Below are 18042 nucleotides of genomic sequence, written 5' to 3'. Positions count from 1 at the left end.
CATGGAGAAACTCAACAGCAGTTCAAATAATGATAAGACAATGCAGAAAATCTGAACGAAAGTGGCGGAAGACAAAACTCGTAGTCCATTATAACATCTATAAAGACAGCCTTCATGCGTTTAATGTTAAACTAGGCAAAGCTAGACAGACCTTCTTTTCAAATATTATAAACAGAAACATTAACAACACACGCACTCTTTTTGCTACTGTAGATGTAACAGGGTTAAAAATGTTACTCTAAATGCAATGACTTTCACCAAAATCACTGTTTTGTTAAGTTAATTGTTGTTGTGCGACCTCCTGTGGCGACATTAAGTAATTAGTGGGTCATTCGCCTTTAACCTGTGACCACACCCCCTCCTTCGGCAGAGAAGTGTATCATGCACAGAGGGGGTAGGTAAAAAAAAAATGTGCTCCAGCGAAATGAGATTATTTTTGTTACATAAAACATGTTTATCTCATAAATAATGTTAAATTGAAAGTTCAGTGATGTTGTGTAACAATATGGTAGTTGATTGTGATTGTATATGACTAACTTCGTGAAGTTTAGACATAATTTGCTCACCATGTGCGTAACATGGCTGACGACATCTTTTTGACTAGTATTCAGGTGAATCTCATTCCTTTCTGTTCTTTTGGATAGATATGTCTAAATGCCCACTGTGTCGCCAGAGGAAATATTTTTCTCCTTGTGTTACAGGTATGTTTATATGGTTGAATGTTTACTATTAAAATTATTCTAATAAGATTCGCGTTGCATCGCGATTTAGTGTTTGCTCAATAAAAGGGGAGAGAAGTGTATCATGCACAGAGGGGATATGTCTAAATGCCCACTGTGTCGCCAGAGGAAATATTTTTCTCCTTGTGTTACAGAAAATAAACACAACGCATGATTGAAACGCAGTTCCTCGTGTCCGCCTGGTGATTTGAGTGCCGTCGGATAAGGAGCGTTACACTGGTGCCGTGATTCGTCGCATCGAAGATCCGCGTGACGCAGATCGCCGTGTGGTTGCTGAATCTTTATCAACTTCTTCTTTCTTTTTCTCTTTTTTTTTTTCCTCACGGGAGAGAAGACTGGATGAATAGTGTACTGATTTATCATACATTTTACATCCTTACAAGCACTTTGTGAGTGGAGTGGAACGTTTATTGAACTTTGGACTCAATTTGCCTTTTAACTATTTGTAATTGAATCTCTTTATTTTTACATCAGTTTTTCTCTGGGTTTTTTTTTTTTTTTTTTTTTTGGTGCGCTTTAAAATATATATATATATATTTTTTTTCTTTTCCTTTTTCTCCCATCCATTTGAATTAATGGCTGAGAAATTTCCTTCGGACTATGATGATACCAGCCCATTTGTCCCTAGAGGGAGGGGTGTTTTACTCTCTGGGTTGAATAATGGTGGCACAACACGTAACGAGTCGTTTTGTGGAAGAGTTGGCCATCTCCAATCTATGTGTGATAGTGAACGGGGAATAGGGCGTGGACATACCACAACAAATCCGACAATGAGAGAATTTTCGGGGGATGGCCCTTTTGTTTCCACTCCAAGGGCAGATAACACTGACCATGCATTGCAACAATTGACAGATATGATGGGTAGACTCGGAAACCAAATAGGTGATTCGATTATGGCGAGACTAGTTGAAACTGGAGTTGTAAATGCAAATTGTAACTCTCAAAATAGCAGAGATGCAAGTTCTGAAGGCGTCAGACAAAATACGCCTCAAGTCACAGTTCATGTTAAAGCAGACAGAGAAACAGTGATATTCAAGGGTGATGGATCTGATAAATACTCTGTCTGTGATTGGATTGAGTTGACAAAATCTCAATTAAACAAACAGAAGTGTCCAGTGTCTGAACAAGCTGATGAGATACTGTCAAGGCTAATGGGCAAAGCAAGAGACATCGTGAGAATTGGGTTAAGGAGTGATGTTTCTCTGGATGTGGTGCGCAATCCTGACATTATCTATTCCATACTGCTCAAGTACTTCAGTGACGCTTCGTCTTGTTTGCCTCTGGCTGATTTTTATTCCACATGTCCAGAGCCAAAAGAAAATCCAGTCGATTACTGGATCAGACTTAACAAAGCAGCTGATTTGGCAGAAGAAGGGTTGCGCAGACAGGGTAGAGTTATGGATAATATTAGCATGGAAGTGGCACGTATGTTTGTGAAACACTGCCCTGACCCTGAGTTATCCTGCCTCTTTAAATGCAAACCGATTGATGAGTGGAATGCAAGAGACATTCAGCGGAGGCTGGATGATTACCAGAGAGAAAAAAGAGCACCATTGAGACATGGTAGTCCTTATCTCCGAAATCTTGCTGCTGTCGTTCAGTGTGATGACCAGTCACAGTCATTCGAAATTCGTCAATCTAATTCACAGTCGAGCTGTTCCAATGTTCCTCTGCCTGCACAAAGTCAGCCATGTGGTGCTCATTGTACTGACCCGGTCACCTCCATGGCACAAAGTGTGCGGAAGCCAGATAGTGAGATCTTCGGCCGCATGATGAGTATGCTAGAACAAGTGCTAGAGAAGGTGGCGCAAAATAGCAATGATCATACTTCACGCAGTGCTGATTTTAGACACAGTGATGGAGTGAGAATATGTGATGTCTGTAAAGCGCGAACACATTCCACCAAAACTCATTGCCTTAGAGAAAGGCTGTGTTTCTCTTGTTTTGCCTCAGGGCACACAAACAATGCATGTCCACGCAGGGTGTCTGCTCAGCGCAGTCAGACTGAGGGAAACTAGTAGACCCGTATATGGTGGGGGGGTGTACGGGTCTAGATGACAACTCCCATTTGACTAATGTTGATGTTGAAGCTGCCTTTACTCTGGTCAAAGACTTTTGTGATTCAAATGAAAAAGTCATTGTGCAGAACACCAACACAATATGCAGAAGTGACAGTTTGTTTTACACACCAGTTATCGTAGGGAACAAGTTAACTCTCGATGGGATGCTTGATAGCGGGTCAATGGCTTGCACAATGAGCGAGAGGGCAGAGGCCAAACTCCTCGATGCTGGTGTATTGGCAAAAGAGAATGAATCCAATTTTGATGTAGTGCTAATAGGCTGTGGCGGTAGTCGAGTGAAGCCTAAATCCGCTTATGATGTTGAAATGGAAGTGTATGGCTGTAAGATCATTGTGCCTACTCTGGTTGTTCAAGGCCAAATGGATGACCTTATAATAGGGACAAATGTCATCAAGCATGTGATCCATAAGTCTAAAAGTTGTGCTGCGTACTGGAAAGCATTGTCTCATCCGTGTTTGAACGCTGATTTAGAATCTGAACAGTTTCTTTCCATGTTGGCAGGGGTGGAACGTTGGAAGGGTGGGGAAATCCCAGACAAGATTGGTACAGTCAGATGTACTTCGGCGGTGTGTCTTGAACCCGGCCGTGAATACCTGTTGTGGGGAAAGTTGGATAAGTCTTGTGTCATTTCCGCAGGTAGTACTGTGATGACTGAACCTACTACTTCCAGATCAGCTCCTAGACATGTGTTAGTAGCTAGACTTGTCACACCCTTGTGGGGTGACGGGTGGGTACCACTGAAGCTCATTAACATGTCTCATCAGCAAATTTTGTTGAGACGGAATGCAAAGATTGCTGATGTGTGTGCATGTGTGGCACTGGAAGATATGGAAGATGTTGTACCTATCAGTAAAAGTGTTCCGCTGTTGAGCTATTCTCAGGTGGCTGACTCCACATTAAACCAGAGTGGGGGGGAGAATGAGTTAAATGAGCAGCTGCTACGTGTTGGTCTGGGTGGGCTGGACATTGACTCGTGTCAGGTCTCTGAAGGTTGTAAGAAACAACTTTTGGACCTTGTTTTGAGGTATGAGGATATTTTCTCCCGTAATCATCTTGATTGTGGTAAGGCTGAGGGATTCATGCACAGAATTCACCTTACTGATACCAGACCTTTTCGCTTGCCGTACCGGAGAGTCCCCCCAAGTCATTATCAGGTTCTTCGCAAAGTACTTAATGAGATGGAGGAGAGAGATATAATTCGAAAGTCAACCAGCGAATTTGCCTCACCATTGGTGCTGGTTTGGAAAAAGAATGGGGACCTACGCATCTGCACTGATTTTCGGTGGCTGAATAAAAGAACATTCAAAGATGCGTACCCACTTCCCCACCAAGCTGATTGTTTGGCTGCACTAGGTGGCAATTGTTTGTTCAGCACCATGGACCTCACATCAGGGTTTTACAACATGCCCTTGCATGATGATGACAGGAAATATTCAGCTTTTACAACCCCGATGGGGCTGTATGAATATAACCGCCTCCCACAGGGTTTATGTAATAGTCCTGGTAGTTTTATGAGAATGATGACGGCAATTTTTGGTGATCAGAACTTCTTAAGCCTCCTCTGTTATCTTGACGATCTTCTTGTTTTTGCCCCTGATGAAAAGTCTGCCTTGGAGCGACTGGAAATGGTCTTTAGCAGATTGCGTGGACACAACTTGAAGCTGTCACCCAAGAAATGTTATTTTCTCAGGAAATCAGTAAAGTTTCTCGGGCACATAGTTGATGAGATGGGTGTCTCTACTGACCCTTGTAAAGTTGAGAGTATTGCAAGAATGACTTGTACTGATCTGATGGAGCAGGATGGCATGACTCCAAGTCAAAAACATATTCGGTCATTTCTTGGCATGGTAAATTACTACCAACATTTCATACCCAAGTACTCATCCATTGCTAAACCTCTCTTTGAATTGCTTGCAGGGCAGACAAGAAAGTCTAAGGGTGGCTGGAGGTTGAAGCGATCCTCACAGGGCCATAAGCTGAGTCGTGAGCACTGGACTGACGATCATGTCAGAGCCTTTGAGATGTTGAAGTCATCCCTGCTTAATAGTGTGGTCCTGGCACATCCGAATTTTGACCAGCCTTTTATGCTTTCCACCGATGCTTCATTGGATGGCCTTGGGGCTGTTCTTTCTCAAGTACTAGAGGGCGACACTATTGCTAGGCCAATCGCATTTGCTAGTAAATCGCTGTCTCGGTCTCAGAGGAACTATCCTGCTCATAGATTAGAATTTCTGGCCTTAAAATGGGCAGTGTGCGACAAGTTCAGCCATTGGCTAAGAGGTAACAAATTCACTGTCTGCACTGATAATAATCCACTGACCCATATTATGACTAAGCCGAAATTGGATTGTTGTGAGCAGCGATGGGTAGCGAAGTTAGCCAGCTATGATTTTGACATTAAGTATGTCCCTGGCTCTCAGAATACAGTTGCTGATGCTTTGAGCCGTGTGCCTTTTGTGAATGTGGGACACAGGTTGCTGAATGAACCGTTTGATCATCTTGAGTGCAATCTGAAGGAAATGTCTGATGTCTCTGTTCAAAATGCTTTTAGGCAGGCAGCGAATGGGACTTATCATTTCACTCATATGGATTCAAAGGTGCAGAATCATACATTTGTGCCAAGTGATGTTGTTTCAGCAGTTCTGCAGTCTCACAATGAGTGGGAAGCTGGAGCGCGAGTCCGTGCTGTGACGACTTTGCAGAGTTTGCCACAATTGGTTGATGTTGATTTTGACTGTCTCCCTGCTTACACAACAAGTGAACTTCGTGACAAACAACATAATGATAAAATCCTCTCTCGCGTTTTGGTGTATGTGGAGAGATGTCGTAGGCCGTCGAGAAGAGAGAGGGCGAAAGAGCTTGCTCCAGTTGTACGGTATTTGAAGCATTGGGAGAAGCTTATCATTGTTGATGGGGTGCTTTACAGGGTGTCTAGGGACAGCTTGTTGCGGAATAAACGGTTTCAGTTTGTGGTTCCTGATTCTCTCAGAGCTGAGGTGATGAAAGGCACGCATGATCACGCTGGTCATCAGGGTCAGTTCAGAACCCTCAGCCTGGTGAGGCAACGATTTTTCTGGTTGCATCTAGACAGGGATGTGCGCGAATATGTACGTCATTGCCAACGATGCGTTGTCAGTAAGACTGCTGAACCTGATGGTAGAGCCTCTCTAGTGAATATACAGTCCAACAGGCCTCTGCAGATTGTCTGCATCGACTTCTGGTCAGCAGAAAATGCGCAGAACAAATCTGTTGATGTCCTTGTTGTGACTGATCATTTCACTAGACTGGCACAGGCCTTCCCATGTAAAAACCAGTCAGCCAGGGAAGTAGCCAGAGTTTTGTGGGATAAATACTTTTGCATCTATGGCTTTCCAGAGAGAATTCACTCTGATCAAGGGGCTAGTTTTGAAAGCAACCTTATCAGTGAACTTCTTAGAGTTTCAGGTGTGAGGAAGTCCCATACAACCCCATACCACCCAATGGGGAATGGTGCTGTTGAACGCTTCAACAGAACGCTTGGTGGTATGATTCGTGCTTTGCCTCCTGGCGAGAAACATGATTGGCCAAGAAGGTTACAGACTCTTACTTTCATGTATAACTGTACAGTGCATGAGACCACAGGATTTGCACCCTTTTATCTCATGTTTGGGAGGGTCCCCCGTCTGCCTGTAGACATGATGTTTCGAAGTGTTTTGAGTGATTCATCATCATCAGATTACTCTAAGTATGTGTCCACCCTGTCAAAGGATCTTTCCGAAGCTATGAATATAGCTCAAAAACTCGCCTCTAAGGAGCAACACCGCCATGCTGTGCTGTACAACAGAAAGGCAAAAGGGTCCAATATAGAAGTGTCTGACCGTGTACTGTTGGCAAACCGTGCTGAAAGGGGAAAGAAAAAAGTTGCTGATCGTTGGGAATCAACTGTTTATACTGTGGTTGACAGAATTCCTAGCACAAACACATTCAGAATTCGCAATACTGTCACTGGACAGGAAAAAGTAGTTCACCGTAATTTGTTGCTATTGGCCAACTTTCTTCCTGTGACAGATGGTTGCTGTAATGATTCAGCGTTTTTGCCTTTTTCGAGTGATGGCGAAGCTGATAGTCCTTCATCAAGCTCTGAAAATGTCTCTTTGCATAATACAAACTCATGCTTCACACAGGATGGGATTACTGTTGGAGTTTCTGATTGTAACAGTTCGGAAGGAACAATTAATGCAGGTTCTTACATTGACTCTAGTAAAATTGCTGTTGATGACTCTGCTAGTATCATTCCCAATCCGGCTGGAACTGTGCCTATAATGGATGAAACTGATGTCTGTGAATGCACTGAGGGAACTTCTTCAGATTCTTGTGTGAAAGACAGTACCTATAGAACTGTAGCATGGGTCTCACAGTTACCTGATGATAGCTCTGATCGAGCTGACCTTGTTCTAGCCAGTGAGGTGTCTTATCCTGTCAATTCAGTTGATGATCCCAATGCAGTGGAAGAAATGACAGATGGAGTTACTGAACTCCCAGAGCAGTCTCTTGCTCCTGAAACATTACCAGACCAGACATGTGATTCTAACGATAGTCAGATCCTTCAAGTGCATGCCAACAATGATGCTCCAAGTGGATTTGCTCGAGTGACATCACGATTCGGACGTGTTATTAAACCAGTGAACAGACTGATATATACCATGTCCAGACAAGATGTGACCCATGACCCCAAGAGTTATGTTAAATCCATTTGTAAATCAGTCTTTCAAACTTTCCGGGAATAGTGTTACTAGCTGATAGAGTTCATTGTTAATTCATGTTCTAATATTGAATTTTTTTTTTTTGTTTGTTTTTTTTTACAAAGGTTACAAGAAAATGTACAAACGTGTATTGTATAATTTGTGTGACAGGGTAGTGGGATGTAAAAAGGGCATCCTGCAGCCAGTTGTTGGGATGAGACGTTGGCGCCAGTCTCTTCCCATTCCATCCTTATGGGATACTTTGATAGTTGGCGGCTCTTTTCTAGGAACCTGTCTTATGGCTTGGTAAATCCTTGTGCATTTTGTTTTCGAGATGTATACAATTTTGGTGAAATTCAGCGGGGGTGAGTGTAACAGGGTTAAAAATGTTACTCTAAATGCAATGACTTTCACCAAAATCACTGTTTTGTTAAGTTAATTGTTGTTGTGCGACCTCCTGTGGCGACATTAAGTAATTAGTGGGTCATTCGCCTTTAACCTGTGACCACACCCCCTCCTTCGGCAGAGAAGTGTATCATGCACAGAGGGGGTAGGTAAAAAAAAAATGTGCTCCAGCGAAATGAGATTATTTTTGTTACATAAAACATGTTTATCTCATAAATAATGTTAAATTGAAAGTTCAGTGATGTTGTGTAACAATATGGTAGTTGATTGTGATTGTATATGACTAACTTCGTGAAGTTTAGACATAATTTGCTCACCATGTGCGTAACATGGCTGACGACATCTTTTTGACTAGTATTCAGGTGAATCTCATTCCTTTCTGTTCTTTTGGATAGATATGTCTAAATGCCCACTGTGTCGCCAGAGGAAATATTTTTCTCCTTGTGTTACAGGTATGTTTATATGGTTGAATGTTTACTATTAAAATTATTCTAATAAGATTCGCGTTGCATCGCGATTTAGTGTTTGCTCAATAAAAGGGGAGAGAAGTGTATCATGCACAGAGGGGATATGTCTAAATGCCCACTGTGTCGCCAGAGGAAATATTTTTCTCCTTGTGTTACAGAAAATAAACACAACGCATGATTGAAACGCAGTTCCTCGTGTCCGCCTGGTGATTTGAGTGCCGTCGGATAAGGAGCGTTACATAGACAGACTAACAACCCCCCCGAGTCACATTCCAAGAGAAATGCTCTCAGACAGCAAATGCAGCGAGTTTGCTTCCTTTTTCTCAGAGAAAATCAAAAATATCAGAAAGGCAATCAGCACATCCTTGAGTTGCTGACAGATTGTTGTTCAGACAGATCAGACCAAAACCTCAGAAAATTACTATGTCTGATTTCGAAAAAATTGATGGTAACATTTTAGAAGACACAGTACAGCACCTTAAAACATCAACCTGCACCCTTGACACACTCCCCACTTCTTTTTTTCAAAAGTGTGTTTAACTGTTTAGAAGCAGATCTCCTAGAACTGGTAAACTCCTCACTTCTCTATGGGACTTTTCCAACCGCCCTTAAAACTGCAATAGTTAAGCCTCTTCTGAAAAAGAGAAATCTGGATAACTCCATATTGAGCAACTACAGACCAATCTCAAATCTCCCCTTCATAGGCAAGATCATTGAAAAAGTTGTTTTCAATCAACTGAACAAATTCTTAAACTCAAACGGATTATTTGACAATTTTCAATCTGGTTTCTGTCCACATCACAGTACAGAGACAGCGCTCATAAAGATTATAAATGATATTCGCTTAAATACTGATACAGGTAAAACATCAATTCTGGTTCTACTCGACCTCAGTGCTGCATTCGACTCTGTTGACCACAACGTACTTCTTGACAGGCTGGAAAACTGGGTCGGGCTTTCTGGGATGGTCCTCAAATGGTTCAGGTCATACTTAGAAGGTAGAGGTTATTATGTGAGTATAGGAGACCATAAGTCTGAGTGGACATCCATGGCATGCGGAGTCCCAAAAGGGTCAATTCTTGCACCAGTTCTATTCAACCTGTATATGCTGCCACTGAGCCAAATAATGAAAAAGAACAATATTGCTTACCATTGACACCCAACTCTACTTAGCACTTTCACCTAATGACTACAGCCCCATTGACTCACTGTGCAAATGCATTGATGAAATTAACAACTGGATGTGCCAAAACTATCTTCAGTTAAACAAAGACAAAACTGAAATCATTACATTTGGAAACAAAGATGCAATTCTCAAGGTGAACGCATATCTTGAGGCTAAAGGTCTGATAACAAAAAATCAAGTCAGGAATCTTGGAGTGATTTTGGAGTTAGACCCGAGCTTCAGTAGTCATGTCAAAGCAATAACTAAATCAGCTTACTATCATCTGAAAAATATTGCAAGAATTAGATGCTTTGTTTCCAGGCAAGACTTAGAGAAACTGGTTCATGCTTTCATCACCAGTAGGGTGGACTATTGTAATGGCCCTTCTCACCGGCCTTCCCAAAAAGACCATTAGACAGCTGCAGCTCATACAGAATGCTGCTGCCAGGATTCTGAGCAGAACCAGAAAATATGACCATATCACACCAGTCCTCAGGTCTTTACACTGGCTTCTAGTTACATTTAGGATCGATTTTAAATTACTATTACTTGTTTATAAATCACTCAATGACCTAGGACCTAAATACATTGCAGATATGCTGATTAAATACAAACCCAAATGATCACTCGGATCAGCAGGATCAAGTCAGTTAGAAATACCAAGAGTTCACTCAAAGCAAGGAGAGTCTGCCTTTAGCTAATATGCCAGCCGGAGTTGGAACCAGCTTCCTGAACAGATCAGATGTGTTCCAACAGTAGCCACATTCAAATCCAGACTCAAAACACATCTGTTTAGCTGTGCATTTACTGAATGAGCACTGTGCCACTGTACGTCCGACTGATTGCACCTTATCTATGCATCATTTTTTAAATTCTTTTTATAACTGTTTTAGTGTACCTTTGTTCTTTTCTTTGGTTATCATCATTTTATTATTTTTAATTCTCTTTACATTTTTTTTATCCCTATTTTAATTCCTTTCTATGTAAACCACTTTGAATTGCCATTGTGTATGAAATGTGCTATATAAATAAACTTGCCTTGCCTTGCCTTGATCTTTTTAATAGGGGCATGCTTGTTCAAAACAATACTGAACACTGATTTAAAATATACCCATGCCTCTTCTACTTCAGGAATAAGCTCAATTCTGTGCCAATCCATATCAAACTGTTCCTTCAAACTGTCCAAACCGTTCAAGAAAGACTGTTCATTATTTTTTTCCAAAAAAGCTTAAAAACAAACGTATCGGTTACGTATGTAACCCTTGTTCCCTGAAGGAAGGGAACGGAGACGTTACGTCAGTACTGACAAAATGGGGGTTTCGCTTAGAAAGCCAGCTATCTTCTATCTCAATCAAAACGATCCAATGACATGAAAATGCGTGGGTATAAAGGGCGTTGCATTGCAGTCATGCATTTATGTTACCTGCTGAGGAGCCGAGGCCGACTGCCCCGGCCATACCAGCGGTACAGCGGATGTGGCATGGGGACCTAACGTCTCCGTTCCCTTTCTTCAGGGAACGAGGGTTACATACGTAACCAAAACATTCCCTTTCAGTCAGTACACTACGAGTTACGTCAGTACTGACGAAATGGGGGTCCCAGTCTAATCACGCCACAGCGGCTGTCTTCCAGCATCCTGGGCTGACCTGTGCACCCTGCCTCGGAGTTTAACATGACGAGGGACCAGCTCAGCTACCAAGGTACACTGGGGGGCATATCCCCCTTGGAGAAATGCAACCACAGCGCCTACCCGTAGGGAAGACTTAGGAATACACGTATGACCCACGTATGGGCTGCATACGGGAGAACCTGGAGTATCCAGGTGCAGGTGGAAAAGTTTTTCAACCCCAGGGGTGGCAAGGGTCTTGCCAAGGGAAGACACGCGCTCGAGGAGACTTACCGTGGAGAATACACATGTGACGGTTGGCCTGCTGGGGAACCGTCCACATGGGCACCTAGCCTTACACAAGGGCTGGGACCATTCGGGCATGCACTCTGGTGCCGGCATCAACAGTGCTGGAGGAACTTAGGGCCTTCGAAGAGGCTCACCTGAACGAATATAAGCGCACGTATCCGGTCCATTTAGGAGGGGAATGGCACAGCAAGCAAAGACACCAGCGTGTGTCCAGTCACTGGCCATCTGGGGCGAGTAAACGAGAGGACACAGGCTCCATTCGCAGATTATAAAACCTGGTGAATGTGATCGTGTCGCCCAGCCTGCAGCTCTACAGATGTCTGTCAGCGAGGCACCACGCGCTAACGCCCAAGAGGCAGCTACGCTCCTAGTGAAGTGTGCTTTGTCCCCAAGGGGGCATGGCAAGCCCTGAACCTGGTAAGCCAGGACAATGGCGTCCACTATCCAGTGGGACAGCGTCTGCTTGGAGAGAGCCTTCCCTTTCTGCTTCCCTCTGTAACAGACAAAGAGCTGGTGGTCTGAGGTCCTGAAGCACCGCGTCCTGTCTACGTAAGCGTGAAGGGCGCGTACTGGACAGAGCAGTACCGAGGTTGGGTTTGCCTCCTCCAAGAGCAGCGCTTGCAGGTTCACCACCTGGTCCCTGAAGGGAGTGGTAGGAACCTTGGGCACATATCCAGGCCGGGGTCTCAGGATAACGTGAGAATTAGCCGGCCGGAATTCCAGGCACGCTTTGTCAACCAAGAATGCCTGCAAGTCCCCTACCCTCTTGATCGATGCCAGAGCAACAAGGAGCGCTGTCTTCATTGACAGGAACTTAAGCTCCGCTGTCTGCAGAGGCTCAAAGGGAGCCATACGCAGGGCAGTTAGGACCACTGCGAGGTCCCAAGATGGTACCTGTAGGGGACGAGGTGGATTTAACCTTCTTGCCCCCCTGAGGAACCTGCGGACCAGGTCGTGCTGTCCCACCGTTCTTGCTTCCAGCAGGTCATGGTGCGCAGCTATTGCCACCACGTAGACCTTGAGGGTGGAGGGAGACAGCCTTCTCTCCAAACCTTCCTGGAGGAAGGAGAGCACGGACCCGATCGGGCATTTGGTGGAGTCTTCTCCTCGAGAAGCACACCAGGCAATAAAGAGAGGTTCCACTTTGAAGTGTAGGCCTGTCTTGTGGACGAGGCCCTAGCTGAAGGGATAGTGGCAACCACCGGTGGTGGTAGGCCATTCAAACCTGCCATGTCTCATCCAGGAGCCACACGTGGAGGTTCCAGAGGTCGGGACGCGGGTGCCATACGGTGCCCCCTCTCTGAGAAAGGAGGTCCTTCCTCAGAGGAATAGGCCAATGAGGTGATGTCGCAAGGAGTATGAGTTGGAAGAACCAGGTCTGGCCGGGCCAATACGGGGCGACCATGAGGACCTGTGCCAAGGGTCTGTGCCAAGGGTCCCCTCGGACAGGGAATAGTACCAACGGCAATGGGAGGAGTCCTGGGAGGCAAACAGATCTATCTGTGCATCGCCAAACTGGTCCCATATCAGCTGAACCGCTTGGGGATGGAGCCGCCATTTCCCCGGTAGAGGCTGAAACCGCGACAGATCGTCGGCCGCTCTGTTTAGTTCCCCGGGGACATAAATGGCACGAAGCGACCTCAGATGCTTCTGACTCCATAACAAGAGGTGGCGGGCGAGTTGCGACATGCGGCAGGAGCGTAGACCACCTTGGCGGTTGATGTACGCTACTGTCGCCGTGTTGTCTGACCGGACCAGTACGTGCCTGTCCTTGAGCAGGGCTCGAAAGCGGTGCAGGGCAAGCCGTACGGCCAGCAACTCGAGGCAATTGATATGCCACACACGCTGGGGCTCTTTCCAGGCCCCAGTGGCAGCATGACCATTGCACTTGACACCCCAGCCCGTGGCAGAGGCATCCGTGGATACCACAACATGCCTGGAATCTCGTTCTAAGGGAATTCCCACCCCTAGAAACTGGAGGTTCCTCCACAGGGTAAAGGTTTGGCGGCAGGACGGGGTCACTTGGACCTGGAACGCGCCGCATTGCCATCCCCACCTCGGGACTTGATCGCGAAGCCAGTGCCGAAGCGGTCTCATATGGAGCAACCCGAACGGCGTTGCTGCGGATGCCATATGCCAGGAGGGTGGCCTCGACGGGGAGCGGAATGAGGCGCCTGGGCCGACGACAAAGCAGCAGCGGGCCGTCGGGGCAGGATGTGTTTAATAGCCTCAGTCCGTCTCAGTGCGCAGTCCCCAACCACCCCGCTGAATAGCCCAGCATGGGAGATGGGAGCGTTTAGGAAGCGTGTCCTATCAGACTCGCACACCTCAGCCAGGCTAAGCCATAGATGGTGCTCCTGGACCACACAAGTGGACATCACCTGACCAAGAGCCTGCGCGGTCACTTTCGTCAGACGTAGGACAGGGTCAGCGTCCGCGCGCAGCTCATGCACAAAAGCAGGGTCAGCACTGCGCTCGTGCATGTCTCTGAGCATTCCTGACTGATAAACCTGAAGAATGGCCAAAGCATGCAGGGCAGACGCGGCCTGGCCCGTGGTGCTACAGGCCCCGCCCACTAATGAGGACGAGAACCTACAGGCCTCAGATGGGTGCTTTGAGTCGCCGCACCACGCGGGGGTGCTCTTAGGACGCAGTTGCATCACAACAGAAGCCTCCACGGGGGCTCTAGCCCACCTTGTGATGCGGCGATTGATATAGCATCGCCCGCCGGCGCCCCAAATGAAACACGGGGCCCAGGACGGGAAACACCAGCGCTAACATCTGGTAGCCACTGGTTGCAGTACCAAAGAGGGGGGTGTGGCCCGAGGAATACTCGTCGGGTTGGCCCACACCGACACCCTCAGATCACCCTGAACACCAGCCAAAGTACTGCCTCGCGAGGAGACAGTAGATCGGGGTGTGGTAGAGGGGACTCTCGCTCCAGAACGGAGATCATTGAGTCTTGATCGCGGTCATGTTCCCGCAGCGAGAACATGACGCATCCATGAATGCGCGCTCGGCATGCGCGAGGCCTAAGCACGCCAAACACCGCTCATACCCGTCAAGTGGACTAACATATCGACCGAACCCAGGAACGGAGCAAGGGGCGAAACATCTTTAAAAAGACGCGCCGCGTGCAGCTCTTTTAGAGAGCAGTTTTACTGAGACACCCAGGGTGAACACACACACCACTGCACAGATCGACAGGAATGCGGGACTCGCTGGAATGTGCCGTCACACCAACACTCTGGGTAGACACTCGTCTTGAAGAGATACAACGCTTAGGAAGGCAAGTAATACTCGGCTCCGAAGCAGAAACATAAATGCGTGACTGCAATGCAATGCCATTTATACCCACGCATTGGAGCGGGGTTGCATTAGACAAATTCCGCAGACCCATGACATTTTCATGTCATTGGATCGTTTTGATTGAGATTGAAGGCAGCTGGCTTTCTAAGCGAAACCCCCATTTCATCAGTACTGACGTAACTTGTAGTGCACTGACTGAAAGGGAACACTGAAGATTTTAATAAGTAGCACTTATCTTCTGTTGCATCACATATTGTGGCTTTGCTTAATGTCTGGAATCTGATACAAATAGTCTGTTGATGAAATTGCTGTTTCAGAGTGACCATGCTGAAATTCACAATTCACAAAATGGATGAAATGTGCACTGCTTTTTGCACTGCCTTTGCATGTCTAAAGACGAAAGTTTGTTCTATGCTATCCTAGTTTTCTACAGAAAGTCACTAGTTGCTTATATTGTTTGCTCAGTTTATGATAAATAAATATTGATTTAGCAGACCGTGTAATACAAAAAGTACAGCACACACACTCCAGACATGCAAAAATAACAATACAACTTTTTGAAAACATTTGAAGCAAGAAGTGTGCTATGACTTATGAACATTATAATTCTTTGTTCATTATGACATAATAAGATAGTAGGATTACATGGTTGCTGAAAAAGTACCATTATTTTGCAATGTAGCGAGAACTTTCGGCACTTGTGTCTTTTGGTGCAAAGAGGTAAAGCTCAGTGGACAAGCAAGCGTCATAAGTTAGCAACCCATTGCCCTCAGGCACAAAATGGAGTAGTGAATGTGGTTCAGATAAACATCATATTTGACAACTACAACAGTAAAATTAATGAACAACAGACTTAATCAGAGAATACTGTGATATGGCTAATATGGTGTTGCCCACATTGTACATGAGATTGTGCTTATAAAGTCTTGCAACTTGCAAGTTCATTTTTTTTCCTGTAATTATTATTGATATTTTACAACCCTTGTTGTGGCATTTCCACAGTTTTCAGATTTAAATTTTTTAGTGAATAGCGAAAATCTTATTTATATATCTATGCTTTAGCAAACAACATCATAATTTTAAGTCTCTTCTGCACTCAAAACTATCATACGATTTTATAAGAATCAAAATATAGTGCATGAGTGGCAATCAACTAATTTTATGATAGCATTCATTTATTTTTTGAGTTTGAAATTCTATATCCCTTTTCACATTTTTATTCTATGTAAAACATACATTTCTGAAAAAGATTCTACAAAATGTCTTTGTTACTTTGCAAAAAGGGACAAGACTAGGGGTGAATCATTGATAGTATTAAGTGGATAAATGTAGTCTATCTAATTATAACAAAAATAAAACATTAACTACAAAGTAAAAATTGTCATGACGAACGCATAGTGTTTCATTTTGGTGAACAGAGCATTAGCCTATTAGTGTTAATTATTATACATTTAGGGGATAGTTGTTATAATTGTTAAAGTTATTTATTTATCAATTTGGTTGCAATTTATTTTACAGTACGTGCACTTACAGTGTACTTACCTAAGAAAGTACTAGTTAATATAATTACTATAAGTACATTGGGGAATAAGTATTAGAGGAACAGGACTGTAAAATAAAGTGCTATTATTCATTTAGCTAATAATAATCTGTATAACATCTCTACACAAGTATTATATATTTTTTCCTCTTTCTAAATAGTTTCTGACCTATTTTTTTAATTGAAGGATCATAAATAACATAGACTATAGATAAGAAAGTATCTTGTACAAAGTTCTGTTGCATGTCAGTAAACATTTTCATTAGTCACATGCAAAAAAATCTGCACATACTCTAACACAAATTCCTCTCACATGCCTTGAATTATTGACATGGCTGGACTCCACCTTTTAATACATTTCCTTTGTCTTTGTATCTATAATTTATTTTCTGTGAAACTCTAAATCGTAAAATAAATATACGGTGTCTCATTTTTCGACTGAGAAGTGACGTAAATGTGAATGTAAATACAGATGCATACAAAATGTGTATAGTGCAATAAATCAATTTACAACTGACCTTTACCTCACTGTACACACATTAGTCATATTAAGGTTTTAAACTCAGTGTAATGCATATCCAAATGATGCATTGGTAGTCATCTATAAATGTATTCTCAACCAGACAGTGATAATGTGGATTTTTTTAAATAAAAAGGTTTTAAAAAAAGAAGGGAAAAAAAGAAAAAAACCTGCATGCAATACCTGCTTGATAAAAAAATGATTCCTAAAATGCTGAGATTATTGGCCTCCTGGCCACTGTAAAGTGGTTTACAAAACCATTTTAATGCTCCCATTAAATACAGGTGGAAAGTGTATTTATCCAAAAAATCTACAAAAAGAGAGAAACATGTATGAAGGTAAAATAATGCCATATAGAATTGCAAGTGTAGGGCAAGTGTACATAAGATTGCAAGCGTAAATTAAATTTGCATGCGCAAGAGTTTTGTAAAGGTGTAAATTGCCTTTCAAGTGTAAGGAAAAAATATTTGCAGCATTTTACTGTTATTCATAAGTGTAATTAATGTATTGTGAAACTGCAGTTTCATGTTAACGCAAAATAAATATGATCTGTATTCTTCTGACTTCCATTTTTCTGCGCTTACCCTTTTGACACGTTTCTTTCGCCAAAATACGTCCAAAAGCATTGCACGCCTGTGAACATCGATTTGCAAGCGAAAACAACAGAGTCAGGAACTGTGAAATAGATTGACTGTGTAAAACCAAACTTTGTGTAAAAAAATAAACTGTTGCAAATGTCTAAATGACTTGTTGTGTGCGTAGGGCAAAAAAAGGCTCCCAAAATAAACCGATTTGTACAGTTCCGTCTTTATTTAAGCTGCGCTTACAGTTTTGGTACGATTCTGTCACTGACTGAGTTTATCAAGCGCGAGGAGGAAGGCAGGTCCACCTTCTTCTGGAGCCAATCAAATGAGCTGCTCGATTTACTCTTATCTGATTGGTTCTAGAAAAACCTCAGACGCCAGGACACATCTTTATCTTCATTTTATTTTTAATGCACAAATACATGTAAGTAAGTAAATAAATAAATAAAGCACAATTGCTTAATAATCTGTGCACCATTAGGTTTAAGACTTATATGTAGGGAGCCTCATGTTTTCAACCCGCGCATGGGGGATGGGAGATCACACTCACAGCTCAGCTCGCAGCTGCAGGCATTCATATAAACGGAGCTATGCT

Source organism: Pseudorasbora parva, chromosome 3 (assembly GCF_024679245.1).
Source record: "Pseudorasbora parva isolate DD20220531a chromosome 3, ASM2467924v1, whole genome shotgun sequence".
In the NCBI taxonomy this organism is placed as follows: domain Eukaryota; kingdom Metazoa; phylum Chordata; class Actinopteri; order Cypriniformes; family Gobionidae; genus Pseudorasbora; species Pseudorasbora parva.
Note: the sequence above shows the minus strand (reverse complement) of the source record.